Raw genomic sequence first — 15,768 nt, 5'->3', positions numbered from 1 at the left:
TAGTAGAATGCATAGAAGATAATAACAATGGTCAGGTAAATCCGGTTCTGGTTTGGGATACAGTTAAAGCAGTAATGAGAGGCAGACTCATTTCAAAAACTGCCTATTTGAAGAAGATAAAACGATTAAAATATGATGAGTTGGAAAAGACACTTAGGAGTTTAGAACTAAAACAGCAAGAAAGTACTAATGATCAAGAATTGACCAAACAAATAACAGTTATTAAAAATAATATAAATGATATGATACACGAGGAGATAGAGAAAAAATTACGATTTTCAAAACAGACCTTTTACGAATCTGGTTCACAAGCCACAAGAATTCTAGCAAGGCGCCTCCGAAAGCAACAATTGAAGCACTCGATTACCAAAATTAGAGACCCTTTAACTGAGTTTGACTTATGATATCAATCAAGTTCATAAAATCTTTGAAAATTATTATCAAACATTATACACACCCTCAAAACCAGTAAATGAAAGCGTTATTACACAGTATTTAGAGGTTTAGACTTGCCTTCCCTAGGATTAATACAAAACGGCGCATTAACTACCCCTATTACTCGAAAAGAATTGGACGCAGCTATTGGAAATCTGAAAACTAACAAATGCCCAGGTAGCGATGGGTTTTCAAATGAGTGGTACAAGATTTTCAAAGAGGAACTCGCTTCTGTTCTGCTGGAGTCTTTTAATTGGTCTCTGAGTAGAGCAGAGATACCGCCATCATGGAGAGAGGCAGTAATATCTGTCCTTCCTAAGGAAGGAAAAAATATACAATATTGTGAGTCATATCGTCCGATCTCAATACTGAATGTCGATTATAAAATCTTTACCTCTATAATCTCTAAGAGAATGGAGAATTATCTTATAGATTTGATTCATGAGGACCAAACAGGATTCATTAAAGGCCGCCAAACTCACGACAGTATAAGACGAACATTGCATGTCATGGACCAAGCCAAGAAACAACTGAGTTTGGCTTTAGTCAGCCTCGACGCGGAGAAAGCCTTTGATCGGGTCAGTTGGCCCTTTTTATACAAGGTACTCGAGCTTTTTGGCTTTAATAATCAATTTATTAGATGTATTCAGTCACTGTATGACAGGCCGATGGCCAGGGTAAAAATTAATGGCCACCTAACTGATAGATTTCAACTGTTTAGAGGTACTCGACAAGGCTGTTGCCTCAGTCCAACGCTCTTCGCATTATTCATAGAACCCTTGGCACAGGCTATTAGGCAAAATGAAGAGCTTAAAGGCATTACTATTGCAAGTACTGAACATATAATTGGACTTTTTGCAGATGATGTTATCACCTACCTCCAAAACCCAGAGGCAAGCCTCCCTAAATTTATGAGAACTTTGACAGAGTTTGGTCAGCTGTCTGGTTATAACCTAAACATTACCAAAACACAAGTCCTGACCATTAACTACTCCCCCAGTAAATCCATACGGCACAATTATAAACTTAATTGGGAAGCTAAAAAGTTAAAGTATCTAGGTGTGTTTATCTCCCAAGATCTAGATGATTTGTTCAGTTTGAATTTCGAGAAAGTTATTGACTCAATACAAAAAGACATGAACCGCTGGACAATGCTGATACTAGACTTCAATTCTAGATTGGAAATAGTGAAGATGAACCTGCTTCCTAGATTTTTGTATCTTTTCATGTCGTTGCCTATCAGGATTTCTGACTCACACTTTCACGCTTGGGACCGGTTAATATCACGATTTATCTGGGCAGGGGCTAGACCAAGGATAAAATTTAGAACACTTCAGATTGATAAAGATCATGGCGGGCTAGCCCTTCCAAATCTGAAGGAATACTACTACGCATCTCAAATGAGATATATGGTCTACTGGTGTTCCCCAGAAATCGAGGCTCAATGGAGACAGATCGAACTAACCCAGGGTCAGAGCCAACCTCAAACCCGTCTAGGAGGTAAAATTATCACAAACAAAGATGGGAATCGTATAGTTGAAGACACGCTTTTAATTTGGAAAGAGGTTGTAAATAAATACAAATTGGCTAATGATATTAAACTCTTGATCTGGCCCTCCTGCAACCCGAGTTTTCGACTTGGTGAAATAGATTCTTCATTCTTGAGTTGGAAAGATCAAGGCCTTATGGCCCTGTGCCAGTTTGTAGATGGCAATACCTTTAAGACATTCGAACAACTCAAGAGACAATATAATCTAGAGAACAGGGACCTATTCAAATATTCCCAAGTGAGACATTTCTATAACAGTGAAATAAGGGTGGGTATTTCTCCTGAGGGCAATGACATTGTTCAAGTTTTTATTAATGCTTATAAGCTCCAACCAAGTAAAACTGTCTCTAAATTGTATAAAGCTCTGCAGAAACAAAATGGAAATAATACCTTGTATATTAAGTCAAAATGGGAAAAGGAGCTGTGTATGGAAGTGTCAGAGGGTGATTGGCTTTCGATGTGTGTGACACAACAAACGTCTACTAGCTCGAAAAGATGGAGGGAATTTGGGTGGAAGAATCTGGTCAGATTTTTCATTACACCTCATATTATTAATAAACTAAGGGGTGAACAACAGCAATGCTGGCGACAGTGTGGGCATTGGAACGCCAATCACTCTCATATATTTTGGACGTGCTCAAAGTTAGAGCAATTCTGGGACAGTATCTTTCTAATTACTGGGAGTATAATGGGTTATGTCATCCCTAGAGATCCCAAGATTTTCTTGCTAGGTCTACTACCTGGTGAGGTGGTCCAAAAAGATGACATTTATCTTTTTAAAATTCTAACGATTGCATGTAAAAAGGCTATCACTCGGTCTTGGCTAAAGATCGACCCACCTCGGATTGAGCAATGGAAAGAAATAGTGGAGGAGATTCACTCAATGGAGAAAATGACATACTTTCTACGTATCAAAGGTCACATATATAATAAGCATTGGGAAAAATGGCTTGCATATAAAGAAGTGGAGCAATTCTAACACTTTAATTGTAATACTTTATTTTGTTATTATACAATATATAGTGCCCCTTGTTCTTTGTTTTTGTATGTTGTGTTGTAATAAGAAAAATGCAAAATAAAGAGTAATAAAAAAAAAACTCTGCTGAGCTGCACTTCCCTCTCTTAGCATTGCTCTGAGGCTTTCCTTTTGCTCTCTCTCTCTCTCATTGTACCCAAGTGTCACTTCAACAGGCTGAACATAGTTATAGTGCGTTTTGAAATACTGCATTCTTTGATGGTGCTTAGTTAAAGGACCATTTGCATTTAAGGCCTTGTGCATAGGGCTCTGTTAATATGCAACCTTCCCAAGACATGTTAATGTGTCTGTTGGAACACCAAACAAGTTCTTGAGATATTGCATCCATTCTATACTCCTGCTGAATATCGTGAAACATTTTCATTTCATTTGCTATCTCTGTAATTTTGGAGGCTGGGACTAAATATTTTGCCTGCAAACCCAGGTAAAACAGAGCTAGATTTTCTGTGTAGGCATCTTTTCACTTTATCACTCCCAATCTCCTTACTTTGACCTGCATCATTTACATCAATTCCTTCAAGTACATTTTCTGCAACCTGTGAACCCTCATCTGGAATAGACTGTTCTGCAACCTCACATAGATGAACAGGCGCTATGTGGGTGACATTGCACTGTCTATGACATCCGGATATGTGAGAGGAAAAGGATGCTTTAGAACATCCATCAAACGGACAGGTTACACTCAGACCCTCTTGTATCACTCAAGTGACACGTAAGCCCTTCAACATCTACATACTCTCCGGTGCAAAAATTGAACAAACACTTCAACTGTACAGACACACTCCAGGTTATTCTAGTCCTTGTGTCCGGGTGTGTTCGTGACATATGAACAGTAAAGCAGTTAAATGAGGAAGATGTTCTTCCACAATCTTTATGGCCATACAAAAACACATTGTTAACATGTCTGTCTGTGTGATCTGCAGTGCTTCAGGTATTCAGTCAATGATACACATTTAAATTCACAAATACTACAAGTCAACATAATGTTAAGACTGCCTTAGCTAAACTTACACTAGGAAAAATCAAATTGTTCAAAGAAGGAAGAAGAAGAAGATTAGCATGGCTTGAGTTCCCTCTCCTTCTCACACCTGAGCTAGGCCAGCAGCAGTAAATCTTGGCCTCACCTGACCTGAAGGCATTAAACTGGCCCATACACACCTTTGTACTATATGGACTGTTACTTTACCACTAATGTTACAGCTCAACATCGTCACCATAGCAATAATGTTATGCTGCATGATTGAAACACTCCGCTCAGCATTAATCAAAGCAAAAACACAGTAACGTCACACATGCCAGGTCTGAAACAATTTGCCAAAGAAGACAGATAAAAACTAAGTGACAGTTATTTAAACATTTGCAATTAGTCAACACAGTGGGTGGGCTGCCTGAGTCTGAAACAAATGCTGGCATTAGCCTAACTCTACATGATGTCCACTAACACAGCATCATCAATAAAACACCAAGGTAACGTTACCATTCAGAGTGCCTAAATGACTCCGCAAAATATCCTCGGCTTATATAGTAACGTAACGTTAACTTAGACACGGGTTAACAAAAGTTGACAAACTCTCTAGTGGGCCTACTTATTCTCTCCACCAATTAGTGAACACTTTTTCAAGTTATTGTATGCATGCTACAGTCTCATTAGGGGCTGAGCACCCCTAAAGGTTTGATCGCCCCTTCTCCAGTCCTCCTTCTTCTCTGGTGTCAGAAGAGGAGTAAGAGAAAGGCAGACTGACCTCAGCTGCCAGGACTTCATCTCTCCGTCCACCTCCTGTCATTACTGCAGCTGCTGTCTGTCTGTGGATGCCGCCTCTCCGATGTTCCCCGCCGACAGATGCTGGAAACACTTCTTCATTCCTCCAGGTGCTGAAAGATCTCTCTTTATGGCTGCATCAAAGCTGCCTCTTCTTCGGCCTCCAAACTCCAAAAGGCAGTTGTATCCCTGCCGCCGTCCTCTCGGTTCTCTGTGCTAGCTCTGGTTGAGTCATATTCTTCTCAGGTCTCTGTTCCGCCTGTGGTTGAGTCACAGCAGTCATATTGTTGGCTCTCTGTGCTGGCTGCCATGTGCTCTGCACTGGGGCTGTTATCTGTGGAGCATAGGCGCCCTCTTGTGGTTTGTTTTGGATCTGCTCTCTCACTTGTGTTTGTGACTTCCTCTGGGCTCCTGCTTTGTTGCTGTAGTAGTGGGGGCACTGAAAATACCCCTCTCCACACAGACTGCATTCAGTAGAGTTGTTACAGTCTTTGGCTTTATTGCTTAGACTCCCGCATCTCCAACACTTCACTTCCTTACACTCCTTGACTTGATGTTCGGTGCTGTTGCAGATTAAGCGTCGTGTCACCTGACCGGGGTAATAAATGCGGCCGCTGTAGGGACCAAGTGAGATAGAGTTTGGGATGTTCTTCCTTTGGTTTTCTCGCTGGATTTTAACGTTATACTTCCTCACTCCATACCGTATCCCAAACTGGTCTACAGGCTTGAAAGGCTCCTCAAGGATGTGACAATAGCGGCTCAATTAGAACTACAGCTTCACATTTTGATCTGAAAGCCGGCCTGTCCAGAACTTTAACACTGTTTACTATGTCAATAGCAACAGATGAATCAACTTGCTAGTTTTTCCACTTTTCCTCATTTGCTTGGTCTGCATAATGCTCCAGAAAGTGTCGGAGTGCGGATTCTTGGAAAAAAACACATTTCAAACTCTCGTCTGTTAGGCAGAGCAATAAACGAGTAAATGTGTTTTGCACTGATCAAGTTGGAGTTAAACAGCAGTTCTTTGCCCACATAATCACAAGACGGATGCTCTCCTTCTGCTGTGTATTTCAGCCCAGATAAAGCGGGAGTCAAAGGACACCATGTTCCCAGCTGGCTCCACTTTATTCCAGGCAGCAATCTGGGTGTTTTTGTTTTTACTAGCTTCTGTAAAACGTTTGTTGTTTTTGATTTTATCACATATCACAGATTTCCAAATCAATTACAACACAAAGCTTTTTGGCTTTGTCCTTCGGTTTGAGTCCTGATTATTTTAAATATGACTATTTCAGTTTTGTACTTATTTAGCAGAAAGACATTTTGAGTCAACACATTGACAAAGTGATTCTACGGGACCATTATGTCAGGTCAGAGGGCTATGTAAATTTGTACTGACTTACTTTTTTTTTTTTTTTAAATCTTTTTATTATATAAAGTACAAAAAGTACATTACAAGAATCACGCCCCCCCCGGCGAGGGCCTATCACACGGGGAGCAACAGCCGGCGCCCGACCACCCTGCCTAGGGTGGAGAGGGTGCAGACCTGCTCCCGCACCCAGTCAGGCCGCACTGCCCACAGTGTTCGGAGGTGGAGCGCAAGGCTGCTCCTGAAGACGGGCGACGGCAGCACCTTCCGCCCCTCAAAGAGGGCAAGGTTCCACGCCCTGTACACAGCCTGCCTCACCAAGGCCAGAATAGTGTTCACAGTCCATGGGCAGGGTGACCTGTCCCCCTTCGGCAGGCCAAAGAGGAGGGTCCAGTCCAAGTCCTGTTCTGATGCAGCAGCCCACGCACATGTCCGGGAGAGGAAGGAACACACCTCCACCCAGAAGGGGACGTGCGTGGGGCACTGGAGGAACATGTGTCCAATGTCTCGTCCTCGGTCCTGCACAACACACATACCCGTGGATACCGCTCTGGGTCAATATGGTTCCAGACAACACCCGTGCAAATCCTCCGATGTCGGAGCTTGAACTCCACGTCGAAGACTGCCGGCCCGGCAAAGTGGAGGTCCACCCAGTGCCAGATGTCTCCGACCTCCTGGCCAGGGAACAGCCGTCCCCACAACCAGGGTGGCATACCACTTCTTCGCGGTCATGAACTCCAGCGACGTAGGGGGGCCATCCCCCGCCAGGTGGAACTCCGGGAGGGAGACGTCCAGATCGCCTTGCCCGCCCCGCCGGGGCCCAGATCCCCACCGCAGAGCCAACACCCACAAACCCGGGAGGGCGGCCTCCACCCTGGGTTCAGACAAAATGCTGATAGTTCAGGATGGGCAACAGGCTGGCGGTTTCGTACTGTGAGGTACAACGATCCGGCGGGGACTGGAAGGTTGGGCTGGTCTTTTAAGTTGAGTTGATTGTAGGCTGAGGCACTGCTGATTAACTGGATGAGTCTCAGGTGCGTAAACTGGAGCTCAGGAAACCACGCCCACCAGCAGCCCCAGAGCATGAGGCAGGAAGCAGAACACAGAGAGACAGACAAAACCCAAAACACACCAAGCACACCATAAATGCCCCAAGGGGAAAAGAACTCAAAAACTACAATCACACACACACATCCCAACAGGAAGGTCAGGGTCACGACCGGGGGTTTGTGACAGAAGTACGTCAGCTTGGACTTGGCCAAGTTGACGCGAGCGCCGGAGACCCGCTCGTACACCCTGAGATGTTCCAGTGCCCTCTCCAAATCGGCCTCCGTCCTGACCGTGATGATGATGTCGTCGGCATACAACGAGAGCTTAATCTCTCGCCCCAGGGGAATGGGGATGCCGGCGACGCCCCCATCACGGAGGAGGAGGGCCAGGGGCTCGATCGCAATGCTGAAGAGGAGGGCAGACAGAGGGCGCCCCTGTCTGACCGACCTGTCCAGCACAAAAGCTTTTGGAGGCCAAACAGGAAGGCATGGTTTACTCTATCAAAAGCTTTCTGGAGGTCTACCGACAACATCACCCCACCACCATCATTGGTCATCGCCCGAACCGCACAGCGGGTCGAGAGAATGTTGTCTACAATCTCCTGACCCATGATGGCGTACGATTGGGCGTGATCAATAATGGCATGGGCGACGGCCCTCAACCTATTGGCCACCACCATGGCGAACACCAATGTAATCCGCACCGAGCACCGTCAGGGGCCTGTAGTTGGCCAAGTCCCGCCTGTCACCGCCCCCCTTGTAAATGAGAGAGATGGCACCCTCAGCCATGGCACCCGGCAACTCACCCCGCCGCTGAGCCTCCCGAAAGACCTCCAAGAGCACCGGGGCCAGTCACACTCTATGGGCCCGGTAAAGCTCCCCGGTCAAACCATCCAACCCCGGGCTTCTATTCAGGCCCAAGCCCGCGATGGCAGCCACCACCTCCTGGAGCGTGAAGGGTGCGTCGCAGGCCTCCCGATCCTCCGCACCCAACCGGACATCTATGAGAGAAAGCGAAGCATCAGGGCACGCAGCCACATCAGTGTCCAGGGCAAAGGCGCGTCAAAATGTAGGTCAGTGTTTCTGTCTGGTCTTGAACCAGATACCTTCGGTATAGAAGGCAAGCGTATGACCCATTATACTACGGAAACTGAGATACATAGCCATCCGCATTAGACCAGATAACAGGATGGCTGAACATATCACTCCCTGCCTCCCACCTGCTGCTGTGAGGAAATTGGAACGAGAGTCACGCATTGTAACCAGTCCCAACAACGAGCAGAGCAGGCGTGAGGATGGAACAACACACACGCATCCCGACAACGGGGAGTGTGTGTGGAAGAGTATAAGCACACACAGACGCACACTGCGGCTTATGTTGAGGGAACAGTAAGGATGGTTGTTACGCATTGTGGCAGTCCAACTGGAGCGCAACTAAGACAGAAAAGAGCCCCAACAGCCCATGGCAGGAGGAGCCTTACCGGCTCCTTTACAGGGAAGCCTACGTGTGCGTAATGTGCCCTGAGCCAGCAGCGTCGCGCCTGGTCTCCAGAATATTCAGTACCGAGTGCGTTAGGGAAAACCCCGATGCATCACATACAGACGTGCTCAAATTTGTTGGTACCCCTCCACAAAAAACGAAGAATGCACAATTTTCTCTGAAATAACTTGAAACTGACAAAAGTAATTGGCATCCACCATTGTTTATTCCACATTTAATAGAAATCAGACTTTTCTTTTGATTGTTTATTCAACATAATATTGTAAATAATAAAACAAATGAAAATGGCATGGACAAAAATGATGGGACCGCTAACCTAATATTTTGTTGCACAACCTTTAGAGGCAATCACTGCAATCAAACGTTTTCTGTAGCTCTCAATGACACCTCTGCACCTGTTAACAGGTAGTTTGGCCCACTCTTCCTGAGCAAACTGCTCCAGCTGTCTCAGGTTTGATGGGTGCCTTCTCCAGACTGCAAGTTTCAGCTCTTCCCATAGATGTTCGATAGGATTCAGATCAGGACTCATAGAAGGCCACTTCAGAATAGTCCAACGTTTTGTTCTTATCCATTCTTGGGTGCTTTTAGCTGTGTGTTTTGGGTCATTATCCTGTTGGAGGACCCATGACCTGCGACTGAGACAGAGCTTTCTGACACTGGGCAGTACGTTTCGCTCCAGAATGTCTTGATAGTCTTGAGATTTCATTGTGCCCTGCACAGATTCAAGGCACCCTGTGCCAGGCGCAGCAAAGCAGCCCCAAAACATAACCGAGCCTCCTCCATGTTTCACTGTAGGTATGGTGTTCTTCATTTTTTCGTCTGTGAACATAGAGCTGATGTGACTTGCCAAAAAGCTCCAGTTTTGACTCATCTGTCCAAAGGACATTCTCCCAGAAGGATTGTGGCTTGCCAATATCCATTTTAGCAAATTCCAGTTTGGCTTTTTTATGTTTTTCTTTCAGAAGTGGAGTCCTCCTGGGTCTTCTTCCATGGAGCCCACTTTCGCTCAAAAAGCAACGGATGGTGCGATCAGAAACTGACATACCTTCACCTTGGAGTTCAGCTTGTATCTCTTTGGCAGTTATCCTTGGTTCTTTTTCTACCATTCGCACTATCCTTCTGTTCAATCTGGGGTCGATTTTCCTCTTGCGGCCGCGCCCAGGGAGGTTGGCTACAGTTCCATGGACCTTAAACTTCTTAATAATATTTGCAACTGTTGTCACAGGAACATCAAGCTGCTTGGAGATGGTCTTGTAGCCTTTACCTTTACCATGCTTGTCTATTATTTTCTTTCTGATCTCCTCAGACAACTCTCTCCTTTGCTTTCTCTGGTCCATGTTCAGTGTGGTGCACACAATGATACCAAACAGCACAGTGACTACTTTTCTCCATTTAAATAGGCTGAATGACTGATTACAAGATTGGAGACATGTGTGATACTAATTAAAGAAACTAATTAGTTTGAAATATCACTATAATCCAATTATTTATTATCTTTTCTAAGGGGTACCAACAAATGTGTCCAGGCCATTTTAGAATATCTTTGTAGAATAAGCAATAATTCATTTCTTTTCACAGCTTCTTTGCTTTATTCTATGACATACCAAAGGCATGCAAGTATACATGATAAAATAGCTTTTAATTTCATCACTTCTCAGGAGGAATGAAGCATTATTTCAATGAGCTGTAAGGGTACCAACAAATTTGAGCACGTCTGTAAATAGAAGCGGATAAAGGGGCAGGGTGAAGCCCACGATGCCGCTGTGCAAATATCCTTCACAGCCATCCCGCTGAACAGCGCTGCGGAGGAGGACACGGCTCTTCGAGTGCGCACGGATGCCGGGTGGGGGGTCCATCCCAGCCGCAACGTACGCCTGTGTGATGGCCTCACAAAGCCAATGAGCCAACCGTTGTTTTGACAGAGACTTGTCTCGTGAATGCTCTCTGTAGTGAACAAACAGCTGTTGAGTTTTCCTGAGGGTAGCCGTGCGCTCTACGTAATGAGACAACGTGCGCACCGGGCACAGACGATGAGATGCTTCCTCCGCCTCGTTTCGATGAGGAGGAGGGAAAAAACCTTCCAGGGAAATAATCCGTGACCTGAAGGAGCTAGTTATAACCATGGTCATGAACGCTGGGTTCGGCCTCAAGGTGGCGGAGCTCCCGTCACCGTCCCGCCGACTGAGAGAGCGCACAGATCGCTCACACTTTTAGCAGAGGTCAGTGCCAAAAGGAGGGCTGTCTTCAAAGACAGCAGTCTGAGAGAAGTTTGCGGCAGTGGCTCAAAGGGGGGATTGCTCAGAGCGCGCAGCACAAGCGGTAAATCCCACTGTGGCGCCAAGGGGCGCGTGACAGGCCGCTGTCTTCTCACTCCTCTTAAAAAACGCTTAACCAGCGGATGCGCAAAAACCGATCTCTCTCCAAAGCCTTCGTGGCAGGAAGAGATGGCCGCCACGTATGATTTGACCGTGGATAAAACCAGATTTCTGTCCACCAGCAGCTGAATCATCACTGGAAACCATGATGCGCTCGTGCGTTCTGGTGCCACCAGAATCACTGTTAGGAGCTCCTCCTGAATGTGCGCCAGGAGGCGGGGAATCAGAGGAACCGGGGGGAAAGCATAAAGGAGCATTCTGGGCCACGGGCTGTGTGAGAAGGCGTCCACGCCCAGTGGCGGCTCGTCCCGTGCGTTCAGTGAGAACCACAGTGCGCACTGTGCGTTTTCTCGTGAGGCGAACAGATCTATCTCTGACTCCCCGTCCCACAGTTCCTGAGTAAGAGTGGAATTCAGTCTCCACTCGTTCTGAGACGGACCGCCGCGTGACATGAGGTCCGCGGCTCTGTTCTGAACACCGGGAATGTGGAGTGCTCTGATAGAGCGCAGGTTCGCGTGGGCCCACAGCAGCAGGCTCCTGGCTATCTCTAGTAGCCGAGCCGAGCGGACGCCGCCCTGACGGTTTATGTAAACCGCGGCTGTCATGTTGTCTGTTCTCACCAGCACATGTTTGTCTCTCAGGAGTGGAGCAAAGTGCTTCAGCACTTTCAGCACTGTGAACAGCCCCAGGCAGTTTATGTGGAGAGATGGAGGCTGTGGCCATTTCCCTCCCACCACGTGAGAATGGCACATCCCGCCCCAGCCAATGAGAGACGCGTCCGTGTACACTGTGACATGTGACGTCACTTTGGGCATCGGGCTGGGCAGCGACAGACGACATGGACGAGGCCAGCAGCGATATATTATTGATGGCAGCTGCTACCTGGGCGGCACACTGGTGGGAGCGGTCGGTGACTCGAGCCGTCACCTGGTCGCGGGCGGAGTCGGCTTCCTCCTGCCAAAAAAAGTGGCGTTAGGCAGCAGGATGGCTGCCAGGCTGGGCTCCAGAGGTGGAACGGAGGGAAAACCACGGTCAGTGAGGCCCTCAACCTTAGTGAAGTTGACGTACCTCGCCACCGGCGCCTTCAGCTTCCCAGGCTCGGCCCCCGCTTCGGAGAGAAAAGGCTGAAGCGGTGGGAAAAGGGGCCACACAGGAACTTGTCTGGACGCTTGCTCTGGCTGGTAGATGTCGCCGAGCATGGCGCTAGGAGCAGGTGCAGGAGGCTCAGCAGGCATCGGCACGCCCTTGCGCTCAGCAGCCGTCTTTATTATGTCGGGGAGATCCCGGAAGAGAGCCCGGCAGGACGGCAAGCTGGAAGGCGGAAGTGGAGCAGGAGCTAGCGACGCCGCCTTCTTATCCAGCTCAAAGTCAAACTCCAGGTCTTCCAGGGGGAAGAGGGGAGAGTCTGGCGGGGAGCCAGAAATGGAGGGAGCAGAGTCAGAGGACTCAAGCCCTGCATCGCCAGCAGTCCCGCCGGCGAGGTCCGCCGTGAAGCTAACTGGCTTAGCCCAGCTAGCATCATCGTCCTCCTCCTCCTGCAGGGCCGCGAAGGCGTCGACCCGCCGTCGCTTCTCCTCCACGGGCAGCTGTGCGCAGTAGGGGCACGAGGCCCGGGGAGTCAGAGCCAGGCCAGCGTGCTGGGGACCGAGGCAGGTCTCGCAGCGGGCGTGGAGATCAAACCCTATGATGTAGCCGGCATGGCAGGACAGGCAGAGGCAGACTCCTTCCGAGCGGCGGACCTCAACGGTAGAGCGGTGAGTAGCCATAGGAAAGCTCTTTAGTAGGAAAATTGCTCTTTAGATGCTACTCTGCTCTCCGAAATGACTGCTATGCAGCGCTGAAGAAAAAAGGGGAGCAGATCTCTGGTCTCGCCGGTATTATATACCTAATTTGCGGACCTGAGAGAGGCCCGTGCACGGCACGGCGCAAAAAAAATCTTCAGGACTGCGCATGCGCGCGGGGATGACCCCAATAGCGACAGCTCTTAGAGGGCGAAGCCTATGCGAAATAGAACCAACACTCTGCCGGCCTCGTCACTCCAGGCACACTCCACGTCGGAGATGACACCAGGGCGGAACAGCACGGCGACGCCCTGCACCACAGGTGTGGAAGATGCGACCCGGCCACAGAGCGCCGACACGCTGCACCACCCCAGCGTCCCACCACATATCCTGCAGACACAACACATCACAGTCAGACGAGTTAAAAACATTTACACACCTAGCTACCATTAAAAGATAAAGCCTGCAGACCCGTGCCTGCCTGTCATGGACCACCCTGAAAAACTCCGGGCCGAGAGCCGTCTGGAAGCAGGCGGAATAGCGGAGAGACTGAACCTTCTCAGTGAACTTTTAAGTACCGGGTGCCGTCGGCGATGCTAGTACCCGGCCAGCAACGCCGTCTCATCTCAGACACCGGGGTGACCCTCCACCCGGCCAACTTCTCCAGAATCTTCCCCTCAGTAATGTACGCGGGCAGGTTCAAAAAGGAAACCACGAGCTCGTCGTTGGCAAGGGGCTTGGCCAGCACCGACGTGTCACCTGTGGTGAAGCCGTCGAGTAGTAGTTGTTCATATTCACAATTTCTAGTGCACACCTTACTACTTTAGGTTTAATAAAATACAATTAAAAACATTTATTGTTTAATTGTCAGTTGTAATTAATTGTAATGCATTTGCATACACTTCTGAGAAAGGAATGAACACTTCATTTGGCCTTTCCATCCCCTAATAGCAGAAAGAGTGCAAGGGCAGAGGGGTTGTTTAGTTGAATTTGTTAGTCTAGTCTGCCTGACTCATTTATTCTTGATGTGACTGAGGTTTGTGCAAGTTAGCATCTGTGGCTTTGAAATATCAGTAGCCAAACAGTGCTTTGTATTGATAAATACATGGTGCTGTCCATGGTGCTGAAGTAGTTGACGGATTTGTAATTGTGTCTTTTTCTCTCAGTGCTGACCTTCTGTCAGTTTTGTCTTGCGTCTATAAGCCTCTCTAAAGTACGGGGGCAGAGCTAGACTCTCAGCACAGTTGGGGCGGCGCTTCATCACAGGGCCCACCTGCTACCAAGTCATTTAAACCAAGTTTACATGACCCCGGACTCACTTCAAAATTCTACTGAGTCTGTCTGCGTCGCTGCTGCTGGAGCTGACAGCAGCCATTCTAGTAAATGTTTGTGCTCACACCAGAAGCACTGCAGTGCGTCCCAGAAGTGTCCCAGCAGAGCAGATAAACTGGGCAGGAAGTCAGACACAGAAATGGCAGAGAATTTGGTCAACTTTCAAAATAAAATACCAGGTACAGATTTCTGATTGTATATCAACAATAAACACAGTTGAACAGACAAAGACACAATTTAACTACGTAGAAGCACAAAAAACAAGCATTAACACAGAGAGCTGTGAAGAAGGTAATAGAAATACAAAAAGGATACGGTACAGCAGAACTGCATGCAGCGTCGTTGTTTGAATGTGCCCACAACAATCAAGTCAGCTAAACTTCACAGCTCACGGAGGGGGTCCCCTACCAGCCAGGGCCTTGGGTCTTTCGCCCCATGCACCCACGCTACCTCTGCTACAGTATATACTATAACTACTCATTTCTATGCTATGTTGTAGCTTATATACTCTTTAGAGTGGTGTCATCTTCATGATCAAAGTGACATGTCTAGTCGTGGAAGAGTGAAAGGATCATAGTGACACACTGCTGCCTGTAGTACATTTACACATTTGGCAGATGCTTTTATCCAAAGTGACAAGTTACATTTGAGAAGCAACATAAAAGCATCAGCAAAGTCACAATAAATACCTGTAAGAGTTATTTGTGCATATAAGCAATACATCCTGCTGTAGTACTATAGATATACTGTAGCATTTCTATAGTGTTCCTATAGTATTTCTCCGATCATTAAATGGTGTCTGTGCTGCTGAAAATACACCCCCAGACCAAGCAAACTCTGTAACAACAACAGCCTGACTGTATGTACAGGTTGGATGTGCAGAGAAATAAATGTTGGACAACCAACTGATAAAAACATACCTTCCAGTAGGGCCTTGTATAGCATTTCAATCATTTTTAGAATTGCCTAGGCCTGGTCAGGGAGGTTGTAAGGGCAGAGGCATTCCATGCTTCTCTGTTTTTATCGTACTTCCCAACCAGAAGTAGGGGTCGCAGATCCAGCTCCTTCAATTTTTCCACCTACACAGTTGAAAGAGCACTGATAGTATTACAGGTGCTGGTCATATAATTAGAATATTGTCAAAAAGTTGATTTATTTCAGTAATTCCATTCAAAAAGTGAAACTTCTATAATGGATACATTCATTCCACACAGACTGATATATTTCAAGTGTTCATTCCTTTTAATTTTGATGATTATAATTGACAACTAATGAAAACCCCAAAATCAGTATCTCAGAAAATTAGAATAGGTTCAATATTGAAGACACCTGGTGCCACACTCTAAGCAAACCTGCAAAGGCCTTTAAATGGTCTCTCAGTCTAGTTCTGTAGGCTACACAATCATGGGGAAGACTGCTGACTTGACAGCTGTCCAAAAGACGGCCATTGACACCTTGCACAAGGAGGGCAAGACACAAAAGGTCATTGCTAAAGAGGCTGGCTGTTCACAGAGCTCTGTGTCCAAGCACATTAATAGAGAGGCGAAGCGAAGGAAAAGATGTGGTAGAAAAAAGTGTACAAGCA

This window comes from Micropterus salmoides, unplaced genomic scaffold (assembly GCF_014851395.1).
Source record: "Micropterus salmoides isolate LMB-PRFRI ecotype aquatic unplaced genomic scaffold, ASM1485139v1 Ms_hic_scaffold_10, whole genome shotgun sequence".
NCBI classification, from domain to species: domain Eukaryota; kingdom Metazoa; phylum Chordata; class Actinopteri; order Centrarchiformes; family Centrarchidae; genus Micropterus; species Micropterus salmoides.
Note: the sequence above shows the minus strand (reverse complement) of the source record.